The sequence below is a fragment of the Anarrhichthys ocellatus genome, unplaced genomic scaffold (genome assembly GCF_004355925.1).
Source record: "Anarrhichthys ocellatus isolate YVR2014 unplaced genomic scaffold, GSC_Weel_1.0 scaffold15, whole genome shotgun sequence".
In the NCBI taxonomy this organism is placed as follows: Eukaryota; Metazoa; Chordata; class Actinopteri; order Perciformes; family Anarhichadidae; genus Anarrhichthys; species Anarrhichthys ocellatus.
The window spans coordinates 8,475,649-8,488,560 of record NW_022280045.1 but is presented as its reverse complement, the minus strand read 5'-3'; positions in this window follow the sequence as shown (position 1 = coordinate 8,488,560).

Genomic DNA, 12,912 nt, shown 5'->3' with positions numbered 1-12,912 from the left:
TGCTTGTGTGTTTTACATGTGTTCCTACTTTGAGCCTTTGAGGCCTGTCACGACATGTCACTTTCCCCCACCCAACTCTGGTGTCAGAAGAGCACAGGATTTGCCCCTTTAACTTCTTGGTCTGAACTCCGTGACACATTTCACTACCACCATCCTCTTGAAACACAACGGCATTGGGGCTCCAACAGACGTGTCAGTGACAGTGAGGCAGGACAAGCTCCTGTCTCTGGGCCTTGTGTTTGGAATATGCCGCCTAATCCATCATTAGTATTAGAAAAACGTGGAAATATTTGGGGTTTGCTGAGCGTTTGTATGTGCGCCCACATTCGTGTTGTGTGCGTGTAGTGACCAGGGTACGGGAGGGCACGACTTGCAGGATAAACCTTTCGGCTTTGCACCCCAGATCCAGGCAGTCCTGATGGGATCAGTGAAAGCTAATCGTGAGATTAACGGGATAGGCTGATACTGCAAGCCTGCCAGCTGCCTGCTATAGCTGATGTGACTCATCTTGAGATCCACCATCGCAATATACCACTTGACTGTGGGAGTGCTGGGAAATGCTGCACGGGTTTCAAATTAATAGACAGATGTTTCTCTGTGCTAAATGTAGACTCTAATTCTGTTAGCTTTATGTTTTGACACTGATCTCATAAGTGACTTAGAATGACTAGAGAGGAACTGTTAAAAGCAGCAAATATTAAGGAGAGTTGGTGTTAAAGGCCTTAAAGTGTGATCTATTCTGTCCTCGGGACAACTGAGTCAGGAAGAGAAATATAAATATATCAGAGTAAAGGAGAATGGCAGACTTGTTTTTTTGTGTCCTTGAGGTTATTAGGTCAGTGAGGTTCAGTGTGTTGTTCATGAACTCTGGTGAAATTTTGGAAAGTGCTTTAATCCCCATATTTAAGAGTGTTAAATGTGTACATGATAGGCCTCCTGCTGTCATTCACTCAGCCAGCCTAGGTCACAACAACCAGTATTTGTAGAATCAGGGGAATAATCTCCTGGCTTTTTAGACTAATGCTTGTTTAGATTCTGTTCACTAGGAATATTATGTATCAACTGTTTTGCAACTAGGATGCGTTTTATCAGGAGTTGTTTTGTTTGTTGTCGGAAAAACAAAAAGACTCAAAGACACAACACGGAGAAACAATGTCAGGAATTAGTTCAGTTCACCAGTGTTGGTATCTGTGTCGTGGTCTCGCATTGCAGCCCAGGGTGAATTGTACATCTCTCAAGTCTTCTGTACTGTAGTGTGCTGCTATTCACGGCCATTGAAGGCATGCATAATGGTTTTGGCAGGGCGTTCGACATCCACCATGGAGAGACTGTGGGGTTTCCCTGATAGCCGGCCAGAAGCAGCACACAAAGCACGCAGTAGTCCTGCCAGAGGCAACTCGACTGTGGGCAGAGTTTAGGGCGGCTATGGTCTGGCCCCCAGGACCCTGCCATTGTGGAAATGTAAGTGGGGACAGTGTCTGAACGGCTTGAGTTGGAACAGAAAACTTTGGATGACCAAAACTATGAGCTTCAAATAGCTGGGCCCTGGGAAACATAGCTTGTTCTTTTAAAGAGGTCAAAGAGAAGCCAAAAAGAGGAAAAAAATCAGAAAAACCAATGTTTGGTGGATGTCAAATTGGAGGCTACTGTTACTATAGACATCGGCAAAACTGACATACCATTTGTTTTTTTTCAAATGCTCCAGTGTCTGTCTGCCTCTTTGAATGTGAAGTCCGGCCCTCTCCCTCGCTGTTTCTGTCCTGGAGCACCCGGTGGTCATACCCAACACTCATCATCTGTCACTCCATTCTGCCAGAGTCTAATCTTACTAACAGAGGTGACAACTGAGGTACTCGCGGCATGCCACCACATAACGTTTACCAGCTGAGTGTCTGAGTAATGCTCCGGATTATGATCCTGTGGTATCAGCAGCCTCTGACTCTCTACAAACTTTCCCCACCTCTCTGCTTAATTGGTGCGTCAAACAAAGGCCCAACCATGAAGAATGGAAGTGGGACGCTGCCTGTTGTTTTTACTCCTTGTTAGGTAAGGATTAAAGTGTTATTTTCACAGTTGAATAATCTGTTGGTCTTTTCGATGAAGCGTTTTGTTGTAAATTAATGAAATAATGAAAAATCTCCAGCACAGTTTCCCAGATCTCAAAGTAGCATCTTGACATTGCTCATTTGGTCCGACCAACAGTCAAAAGCCCAATGATATTGAAATTGTTATGATGTAAAGCAGTATTTTTGGCTTGATTCAATTCTGAAATTCCCAATTGCTCAAAAACTAAAACCGCATTATTCCTGATTCAGAGTGCCCACCTGCACGTCACCATGAGAACAACTTCTGTGATGCATCTTCAACTGTGACTCAACTATGAGTCTCTGCAGAGAGGATGTGTGTCAGTGAGCGAAGGATTCATGGCTGGAAGCTCAGAGCAGTTAAGCTGGTAACTTAACCCATCGCTCTCTCTCTCTCACACACATATATATACAAAAAATGCACACACACACAATCCCTGGCTTTCATGCAGAGCAAAAACTGAGAAGCCGTGGACTCTTTAAAGCTCCTCGGCTGTTGCCCCCCTTTATATAAAAAGGACACTACTCTCCTCGGCTACACAGCTATCACATCAGCACTATAACTCTATTAGGCAGAGCTCCAGGACACACTAAGCAACCCATGGCCCACAATGGCATCATTGTCAGCTGGGGATCGCAGCCATTGTCGTCCATGCTACAGGATTTATTCCCCTCCTCCCATATTGTGACCTTCACCTCTGACCCCGTGCTTGCCATCTCATATGCTCTGGGACCGAGAGGCTTGTGAGGCTTTATGCCTTCCAGGTCTTAAATGTTCCATTACAATGACCCGAGCCTGCTAAGTGGCTTCTCTCCACAGCGCCAGTGTTGGGATGATTCAGGTTAGTGTCAGCGAGTAGAGAGAGAGAGTGAGAGAGAGGGGAGGGGGGGGGGGGGGTCACAGTAAGGAGTTGTGGTAGGACTGATTGACCCTTGGAAAAGGTCAGTTGGAAGGCATGAGAGGAGCGGTTCTACCTAAATGGCTCTTTTCTCTCCTTTTTCTCCCTTTGGCCAGGGCAGAGACTCTGTATGGTTATTTATGAGCGTGTGGGAGAGCGAGAGGGGCTGCAGTGAAACCCACCAGCCCTCTTTGTTTTGCGAGGGCTGGGCTGGGCTGGGGTGCCTGTCATTGGTTCGGTTCTGTCATATATATATATACATGCACATGCACGCTCACGGAAAGCGCTCACACACACCATTAAGAAACCCCTCCCGAAGCTGCAAGGACAGAGGAGAAGACTCTGTTGCATGGCAGATTTGGAAAATGAGGTGTGCCTCACACAATAGCTGTCAGCAGTTTGATAGATGCCTCTCAGGCAACTAAACCCCGTGAAACTTCCACAAACTGGAGGCCATTGACATGGCAGATATGTTAGTATAATGTCCACATTGTGGCAGAAGTCAAGATGTCATGGAATAATTTTTGTTGCCGTGTGATAGTTAAATTATATGATCATTTGATTTCATGTGACTGCTCTAATTACATGTCTCTGTCTGGCACACACAAAGCTGACACTTTACTTTTTACAGTTTATACAACGGTACACACGCCTAAAATATTGTTATGGCATTGGTGCTCAGAATATGACTGTACTTGACTTTGACAGTATTGTCCTGCTCTATTCATGCACAAGCCTAGTCGAACCATTTATCTCAGTAAATACACGATGTGTGAGAATATCATGAGTCACATATTCCTCATGAGTGTGATATTCTCCAGAATAAATTAGCTTTGCCTTCCCAGAACTGCATAAAGTTACTGTTCACACCAGAACAGCACTCTGACAGTGTAACATACACCATTTTTTTTTTTTCCCCTGACAAAGTTAAATTAAGCTCGATTTCACGCTGAAGTCAAATGGTCATGATGTCATGGTTTGAGGACAGAATGACTCGGTTTGTCTGTTGACTGAGAAGGCCTATTCTTGCATGTTTGGGTGGGAGCGTAGCATATAATTGCAGAGCGGGATAGCATGAGGGGATGGGGGGAGGGAGAGAGTTAGCACGCAACATGAGTTTTGGCCCACAGTTGCTGGTGTGGGTGCCAAACTTGTCCAGAGGGCTGCTGTGTATATCTGTGCACGAGGCTCGTCTCTGCTCTGCCGAGAGGCTTGTGCTGTTCCAAGACACATCTTTCATTTGAACACGCTGAATAGCTTAAGGGAGCCCGAGGCAGTTTGGACTGGAGACGGATCTGGCTTTTTTGGACTTTTTAGGGGATGTTGGTTGGTTGCCTGGCTATGTGAGCGTGTGTGTGTGTGCGTGTGTGTGTGCACACACGACGCATGGAGTCCGAATCTTTTCTGGACGTGCAAAATTCTTTTTGAGTGTCCCTTTTTCGGTGAAAACCATTGCATTGTTTAGTTGTCAAGTTAGTTGTTAGGGAGCAACCAAACCGCTGTGCACGTGTTGCAGCCATTTGAGGATTACACTGATCCAGAAATCTGACAGTAAAAAGAAGAGAATGGAAAGCTTTGTCGGCCTTTTCATATCCTCTCAGTGGGAGGTAGAAAGGCAAGACCCCCAGACCTGGGATTGCAGTGGTGGGTGTTAAATGGGTGGTGGTGGTGGTGTGGGGGGGGGGGGCTCTCGACTGCCAACCAGATGGACAACCAAGCCCTGCTTATTTAGGGAGATCATATGGGATAACCTTGCAAAGACAGATTGACATTTTGCTGACAGAACAAACCACCCCTGTCTCGCACGCAAGTCGACCCCCTTCCCATTTTGCCTCCACACACACGCGCATGCACTCGCATACAAATACGTTGAGTGGTATTTGCTTACTTTGGTCTTAAGGAAGTTATTTCAGCATGCGTTAAGCGCTCCGTTAGGAGCCATAACAATAAGAGGATAGGACAAAGGAATCTAGGATTACCCGTCTCCTGCACAAACAATGGCAGCGACGGCGACCTGTGTAAATGAGACGACCTTGAGCCGTAAGCAATTTAACTCATTTTCTGCGTCATGCGTTGGGATTTACTTTGGTGCTTTAAAGCCATTGGTTAAGATGTATGTTCTAGAACATCGTTATCTGTTTAGCTTAACTTTGTGTCCCCGTTATCTCTGGTAATAGCAATAGGCTACTTTATATCAGCAGCAAACTAAAGTAGGTCTTTGATTGTTTGTTTTACTAAATTAATCTATTATGTTGAATTTACATTACCGTGCAGAAGAATCAAACCATATCAGATTCCAGTATGTGACCCTTTTTTTTTGCCTCCTCCGGTCTAGTCAAAATAGTTCACTTAGTTTTGGAAAAAGTTTCACAAGAATAAAACATTCTCTGACATTAAAGGACAGAATAAATACAATCGAAATGATCAAGAGTCACTCTGGACTGTTCCCCGAAATCTCTTCTGCAACAATCTGAATACACGATTTATGCCACATAAACTCCCTCCCACACACACACCACTAATTTACATTATTAATACAACTCGTACCAATGCTTTGTGTTCCAAAATACTGATTACAGTTGTTGTCATAACGAATTACTTTCATCTTTCCACTTCACTTGCCTTTCCACCACACAGTCAATCTCAGGACGAGAGAGTCTCATTTGAGTGACGACTGTAAAACTGCTGACTGCAGAGCACGGGCTGAAATTGTCGTAGTGACCCAATAAAATGTAAAGATTCAAGGATAATTTATTGTCATTATGCAACACAGGTTTACACGACAAAATGCAGTTGTAACATGACAAAACAAAAGAAAAACAGCAGTGAATGTTTTGATTTGACACCAGGAAGACATTGTCAATCCACATTGACAATGTTTCAGCACCAAGCATTACCGATGTATACCTCCTTTTGTCCCGTCATGCGTTCTGTCTCTTCCCATTCATAGCAGCTTGATCCGGGACACCACGATGGAACCAGGTCTCTGTGAAGATGTGGGAAGGCTTATTTCATCCATCTTATTTTCCTTTTACCGGACATTAGCCAGGAGTAGGCTGGGTGGTGAAGTAGCCTTGAGTCCTAGCTGGGTTAGCTTCGCATCCATCTCTCTTCCTGGGGCAGTCGTCTCTGCTTTCGGTTGTTATGCCAGAGGCAGCTTTGTTTTTGTTTGTTTGTCCTGCAGAATAACAGCCAAATTATAATCATCGCTTACGTCTTGACAATTTCTAAGGCAAAAGAGGCTACACTAGTTCTACAATGTCATTAAAATAAGTCTGAATGTAAGAGAAAAAAGACAAACTACACAAAATCATATAAAATAACGAAAGAACACCCATAGAACATTAAAAAAAAAGAATAATATATGTATTTCATAAGAGATATAGTTTAGCAATCGGATGTTATTATAATGGTGAGAACCAGAAGAAATCAATAGGCAGGTATCTGTCTTTTATTGGGGTCTGGCACAATTTAATGAGGAAAGTTGTACCAAATGTAATTCGAGGAAGTCGAGTAAGAAAGTCCATAATCTCAGCCTCACTAACAGCCTGCTTTGTGTTTTTATGTCCCACCACAATGGTCTGTGGCGCATGTGTGGGACACCAGAATGTTGTGGTGACATCTCTGTGTGTGTCTGTGTAGACTCACAACATGTTTCCCCCTATAGAGTGGATGGTTTGAATAGGTCCTGAACATAGTTATTAAAGGGGCCGAATGGGTCGAATGCCCCTTGGTGTTGTTGCCCCCGTGGAGTCAAGACTAAGATGAGCTTAGTGAATAGATTCAATCCTGATTGAGCGTCTGATGAGGATAGAGCATGCCGCTCAGAGGTCAAAGGCCTCTTAAGCTTGTATTACCACCTTTCTCCGACAATTAGGCCCGCCAGACAGGGTTAGCTTTTATCAACACAGGACATGCCGTCAGGTAAACAGGTCACTAACAGCCTGTACCCGGGCTTTAACGGGAGAGACATTAGACGTTCTGGGGGACGGGAGAGACAAAGGTATCCTCAACATCACATGGTCCTGAAGATAGTTTATTTCGCATATCTAACCCGTCTCAGTTTGATTACGCTCATCATGTTCAAATTTATGTTACCCACAGAGATTCTTGCTCGTGCTATTTTAGTAAAGACCGTTGCTTGGGCTTGTCTCTGACGATCCAGCTCTCTGCAGCTCCGTCTTGCACTCTCTCCATCTCTCTCTCACACACACACACACACACACACACACACACACACACACGTGCACACACACACACACACACACACACCTCTCTCCCTTTCTCTGTCTTTCCCTCGCTACCGCTCTAGCCACATTGCCACACTCAGTTTTCCATGGCCTCTCATTCCCGAGTGCTCTGCGAACTAAGTAAATGAACGACATAATCCGGAAATAGTGTTCCAGCCGGAGATGGTGGGAAGGAAAATCCCTTGACTTGCGCTGGCAGGAAGGTAGGGAGAGAGAGGGGGAAATATTTCTGCAGCTATTCACACTTCCTTTCATAAGACTCTCTCAAACGCCAAGTCTCGACTCCTCATAATTTTACTGTTAAACCAAACTGTTTAGTAAGGGAAAAAAAACATGTTTACGTAGTTTTCCTGGTGCGCTCTAACATAACAGTGTTACCAGAGACCATGTTGGTAGCTTCGCACCCCGGTAGTAGAGGTTAACTTATCTTTAGACCAAGAGGTCAAAGATCAATATAAAAAAAAAAGGTTCAGATGTCTCTGAAGAGGCTGGCGTGGAGGAGTGGAGCACAAGGTGCTGGGTAAATGTTGTCAGGGTTTTGCCTGGAGTTTGGCAGAGGAGGGTGAAGACAGGAGGTGTGCCAGCAGGTTAAAAGCAGGGTCAACTCTATAACCTGGGTGTTATCTCGGTTCCTCTCCGCGGCTGCCAATCACCATCATACTGCAGCGAGACCAACGACCTGTCGCTTGCAGCAGCTTTAAACAGGGATTGGACGGTGGTTCAGTCACAGTAGTCATATGCTCAGGAAATGTTCCAGCTCTCTGGCAAACCTTGCGCAGTGGCCTCTTGGTCTGGGTGGTGTTTTGTCGGAGGATGTGGTCAAATCTCCGGCGAGAAGCTCGGGGCTGCATTTGTGAAGAAACAGTGAGACACTGGTCATTTTAGATCAGTGTAACTTAGCTCCAGTATGATTTTAAAAAGTGTGTTTTTGTAGAATAGGCAAATAATGTCACGGATCTTTCCTTGATGCCCGTTAAATGGCCAACAAATGCCATTTCATAAGGGGAGGATAGCCTGCGTGAGTACATCTCACTATAACAGTAAGTAACATGAGATGGGGAACCACACAACCGCTAAATCAGTAAAATGGGAGCCCAGAGTCACTGTAATTTGGGAGAGAGCTGGTTTACCACTCCTCATAATGGATGGTGTTTCTGTTTAGCCTAAGGCGTTGGAGCTGAGGTCATATGCAAACAAGCCGGTCCAAGGCCTCGGCTTTTACACAGTGCAAAATGTTTTGCGCCGTGTGTTTGATAAAACTTTAAATTTGCATACATATCTTTCACATAATAAGGACCTCATAAAATATGTTCTTAACTGGCTATATGAGGCTATATAATCAAAGTATATGAAGAAATGTAATATACTACCCATTTTACAGCCAAAACGTTTGCACCACAGCCTTAATTTACTTTATGTAAAACAGAAAATTATCAATTATTTGAAAAATACCTCAGGGTGTTTTACCTCAGGCTATTTTGTTTGCCAGCAAAGTTATTCCATGAAACTTAAATGTATGTTTAGAGACTCCTCCAGAGAGTTCATAGGCCAGTTCCCCCTAATTGTTTTGTTTGTTGACCATTAAGATATGCACTTTATAGCATTAATGTGTCCTACTACATCTAGCTTCATCACACAGAAGACACTAACAGCCATGAGCCACTGAATTCAAGACGGGTGCCACAAAACTCCTCTACATATCTGTCTTTTTTGAATATTTTGTATTAATAGTTCACCTGTTGCTCTTAATTGACTTCTAGCCGCATCACATTCCTGCTAACAGCTACATTTATTCCCTTATTGCAGTCATAGATACACACACCCTTGATCACAAATTATTAAAGAGCTGAAACATTACTCTCTATACTCCAAGAGACGCTATAAACTAAAGTCAAATGACATTAGATCAAACAGCAACTATTTTGATACCATTTGATAATAATCGTTAAAGTAATTTATCAAGTAAAAACACTAGCTTGTCCCGGCTTCTCTAATGTGAGGATTTCCCGCTTCTTTCTATTTCAAATGATTGTAAATGTCTTTGTGTTTTGGACTGCAGGTCTGACAAAACAAGCAATATGAAGACGTCACTTTGGGCTCTGGGGAATTGTGATGAGCATTTTTGACTATCATAAAAATTAAATAAACGTTCATTTAGGTGTTTGTACACGGCCATTTCAGCTCTACTGCAGCCTCGTATCTACGGCTCCCATATTTATCTTTGGGAATGTCCCTTTAAAAGATTACATCATTCTTTTTGCTCCTTTTTTTTTTCTTCCCTCGCCACATTTCTCAGTGTTCAGCCTTTTTCTGCCCAGAGACAATTGCTTAATTCACCGGTGTGTAACACTGCCACCTCCTGATCCACGATACCATCGGAGCCGACGCACCGTCGTCGTTCAGTGGCATGTTTAGTTTTTCATGATGTTAGACATTGTCCGTCACACCTCTCTGATCAGATCACAGTGCTCACAAACAAATGGCATTACCGTATTGACTGTAGTTTTCGTTATCACTGGATGTTCAGTGAAATGTTCATTGGTTGAAAGAAATTACACAACAGATGCAAGTGCTTTGTGTTCACCTATAATCCACTATGAGCTGACTCGGTATTTTAGTGTGTGCCGTGTGTGTGCATAGTGCTATTGTGCCATCTATTGGCAGAAAACAAGAAGGATCTAACTCTTACTCCATTATCCATGTATACAGTGACATTCTTAACCAAAATGTTCCCACCATGATGGAGTGTAAAAACATCTTTCTGTTGCCTGATATGTCTTTTGGATATAGAAGTACTGTGGTGTTTCAGTAGTTCTTTGTGTTGTCAGCTGACATCCACGAGTCTGTGACTTTAAGAGCCAGTCATGACACCACTGCACAGCTTCCATGAACACTTAGTGTCTCTTTGTTATCCGCCCCATAAAAACTACAGCGCTGGAGGGGAAGATCCTTCAGCACAGAGAGACTTTTGTTTGGCAAAACATATTTCTTTTACACGGCTAATTAAGTTTAGCGGTGTGCTTTTTGCCTTATTCTTTGTGTTCCTGTGAGTTTGTGTAGAGATTGTTTCATAACTTCTGGAGCTCAAATTACTCTCAAATTTGGCATCGGGCCATTTAACGTGATTGCTGCTTGCCTAGTTCATGCAATTAGACAGCAATAAGCGGAAAACTACGACAAATAACGTGAGGTTACACAAACAATTACACCAAAGAAGCCATTAATCTATTTGAAACTAATACAAAACAACTAAAAATGTGAAAGTGAGTAGTGCTAACGTGTATATCCACCAGAGAAACCCTAACCCCTAACCCCTAACCCCCCTTTTCCTGTATGGAGAGGAAACAAGTGAGTGATACATGGAAGACAATAAAAGTTGATCATCTGGTTATTTCATGTCTGTCACACCACATATAATATATCATTTGAAATACAACATTCTGTTTGTTTTATGTCCCGGAGCATCTGACCAGACAAAGAAAGTATAAATTATTCAGTAAGGTGGCATCCATTCAGCTTGTGTATAGTACAGCTATGGCATATTATAATTTCTGGATGTGGATAACTGTTTGGTGTATCTAGGTAGCTCCTTGTCTCCCCGTGTTGGATTGTCGTTAGATGGCCAACACGTATCCTGCTCAATGACTTCTTAAGAGGCAGTCTAAGAGTTTGTTCATGAGCATGGCTGGTCTGTTGTCACTGTTTATGTCTTCTTTGCAAAGGTATCCTCATAAGCACTTAAAGAAATGGAGGAGTCAGATTTAGTTTCCTCTTTGTTATTGGAGAAGGTAAAAGAACTTCTCTGTCGTATGTTGAACGATACAAGTGAAACAGAGTCTCGTACTACTCAACCAAACGTAAAGTGAGAGCAGAATTTCTCCGTGGAACTGATTTCTGCTTGCATTTCCCCTTTTCAGCTTGGCCTCGTTCACAATGTATTCAGAGAGCAGCTGATTTCTTCAGCTGATCCTCCTGCTGGGAGGCACACAGAGAGTTCAGGGAGGCTTTGGCTTTCTTTGCGGCGACAGAAGATGCTTTATGGCTTTAAATCTGGCTTTCGGCTCACACGTCCAGAGGAAGCAAAGCACACAAGATATCGCTTTTGCTGGAGCACCTAAAACTCTCGTGTTATTTATTTATTTATTTATCTCATGTAATAGTTTAGTAGTTCACTGTCAAGATTTAGTTTTGTCTCATGTTACGATAATGTAGGGAGGTGAAATAAGTCCTAAAAAGTTATACATATACACACACACATCATGTAAACATACTGTATATATGCGTATAGACAGAAAAATTGCAACGCGGAAAAACTTTTTTTGAAAGAAAAAGCTATTTCCTTGTACATGTTGGTTTTGATCATCAGCTTTATCTTCGTTTCATCGATATGTTTTAAACATGGGTCTTTCGGTTTATGTGTCCATTTTCCCATTTATCTCATATAGCAATCGTTCATTACATTACAGTCATTTAGCAGAAGCAACTTACAATTCAGATTCTATCACAATTCTACACCGTAGGCACGGTGTAGAAGGACATTTTGGGGGTAAGTGTCTTGCTCAAGGACACATCGACATGTGACTAGTGGAGCCTGAGCCTGGGATCGAACCGCTGATTCTCTGATTGAAGGACAGCCCTGCTATCCACTTCGCCACAGTCGCCCCCATTAGTATATTTGTTCATTTTTAACGTATTTACATTTCTCTTGATAAAAATGAAGAGTCAGAAATCAACAGAAATGATTAATTAACTATCATCTGTCTCCTGTCCTCTGGTGGAAAACCTCCGGACAGGAGACAGAGCGGCGGTGAGGTTACATCAGCTCATGTCCGACAGCACCAACCAATGACCTACAGTGATGCTGTCGCTCTGTCAGCCCCTGAGGGGGTCGTGTTGCTTTGACCCACACAGGATGGACGACAATAATCACACATGGAGGACACAAGCAGTCTCTGCTGCACAGATAGAAGTAGAGGTTACGTGTTAGATATGTTTGTTAAAGGTATGTTATTCACATGTCAATGTGCACACAGGGATATATTGCCTGTTTTTCTTGCTAGCTTCTATTCACAGGACCGCTATGAATTCAGTACCGTGTTGTGCGGAACTTTGTTGGTTATAACCCGTTGTGACAAGCAACCCAATGAGATATAATGATAAGGATGTCCGTTCGAACTGCATTAAAGCCACAAGGTTGTGTGTCCACATCCCCATTATTATATTATGTAGTGCTCAAGCAAAAAGGCAAAAACAACAGCAAGAAAAAGGCACCCAGACACTGAAAGGATTTGTCCTGATATTGACAGGATTTTTATTACATTTTAATGTAATTAATGAATACACTCAATACATCACCTGCCCAACCTACTCTCCATTTGATCAATATTATCCATGCACAGTGCAACGTTGGTTTCTGGGTGAAGCACTGGCTATAAAATTGAGTTTCTGCCTAATATGTTAATGATGATGTTGATGACAATTGACTGCTCGAAATATGTAGCTTTCAGTAACTTTATTCAGTAGGTGGCGGTATTGAGCCACACAGAGTGAACTGCGCATATTAATCCCATCACCGTTTCCTTCAGGTGGGCCTCTGCCGTGTTGTAGGACTCGAGAGCACTTCTTGAAGGTCTCGGAATCGACCGTATATTTACTGTCTGGTCTCAGTCTCAGACAATG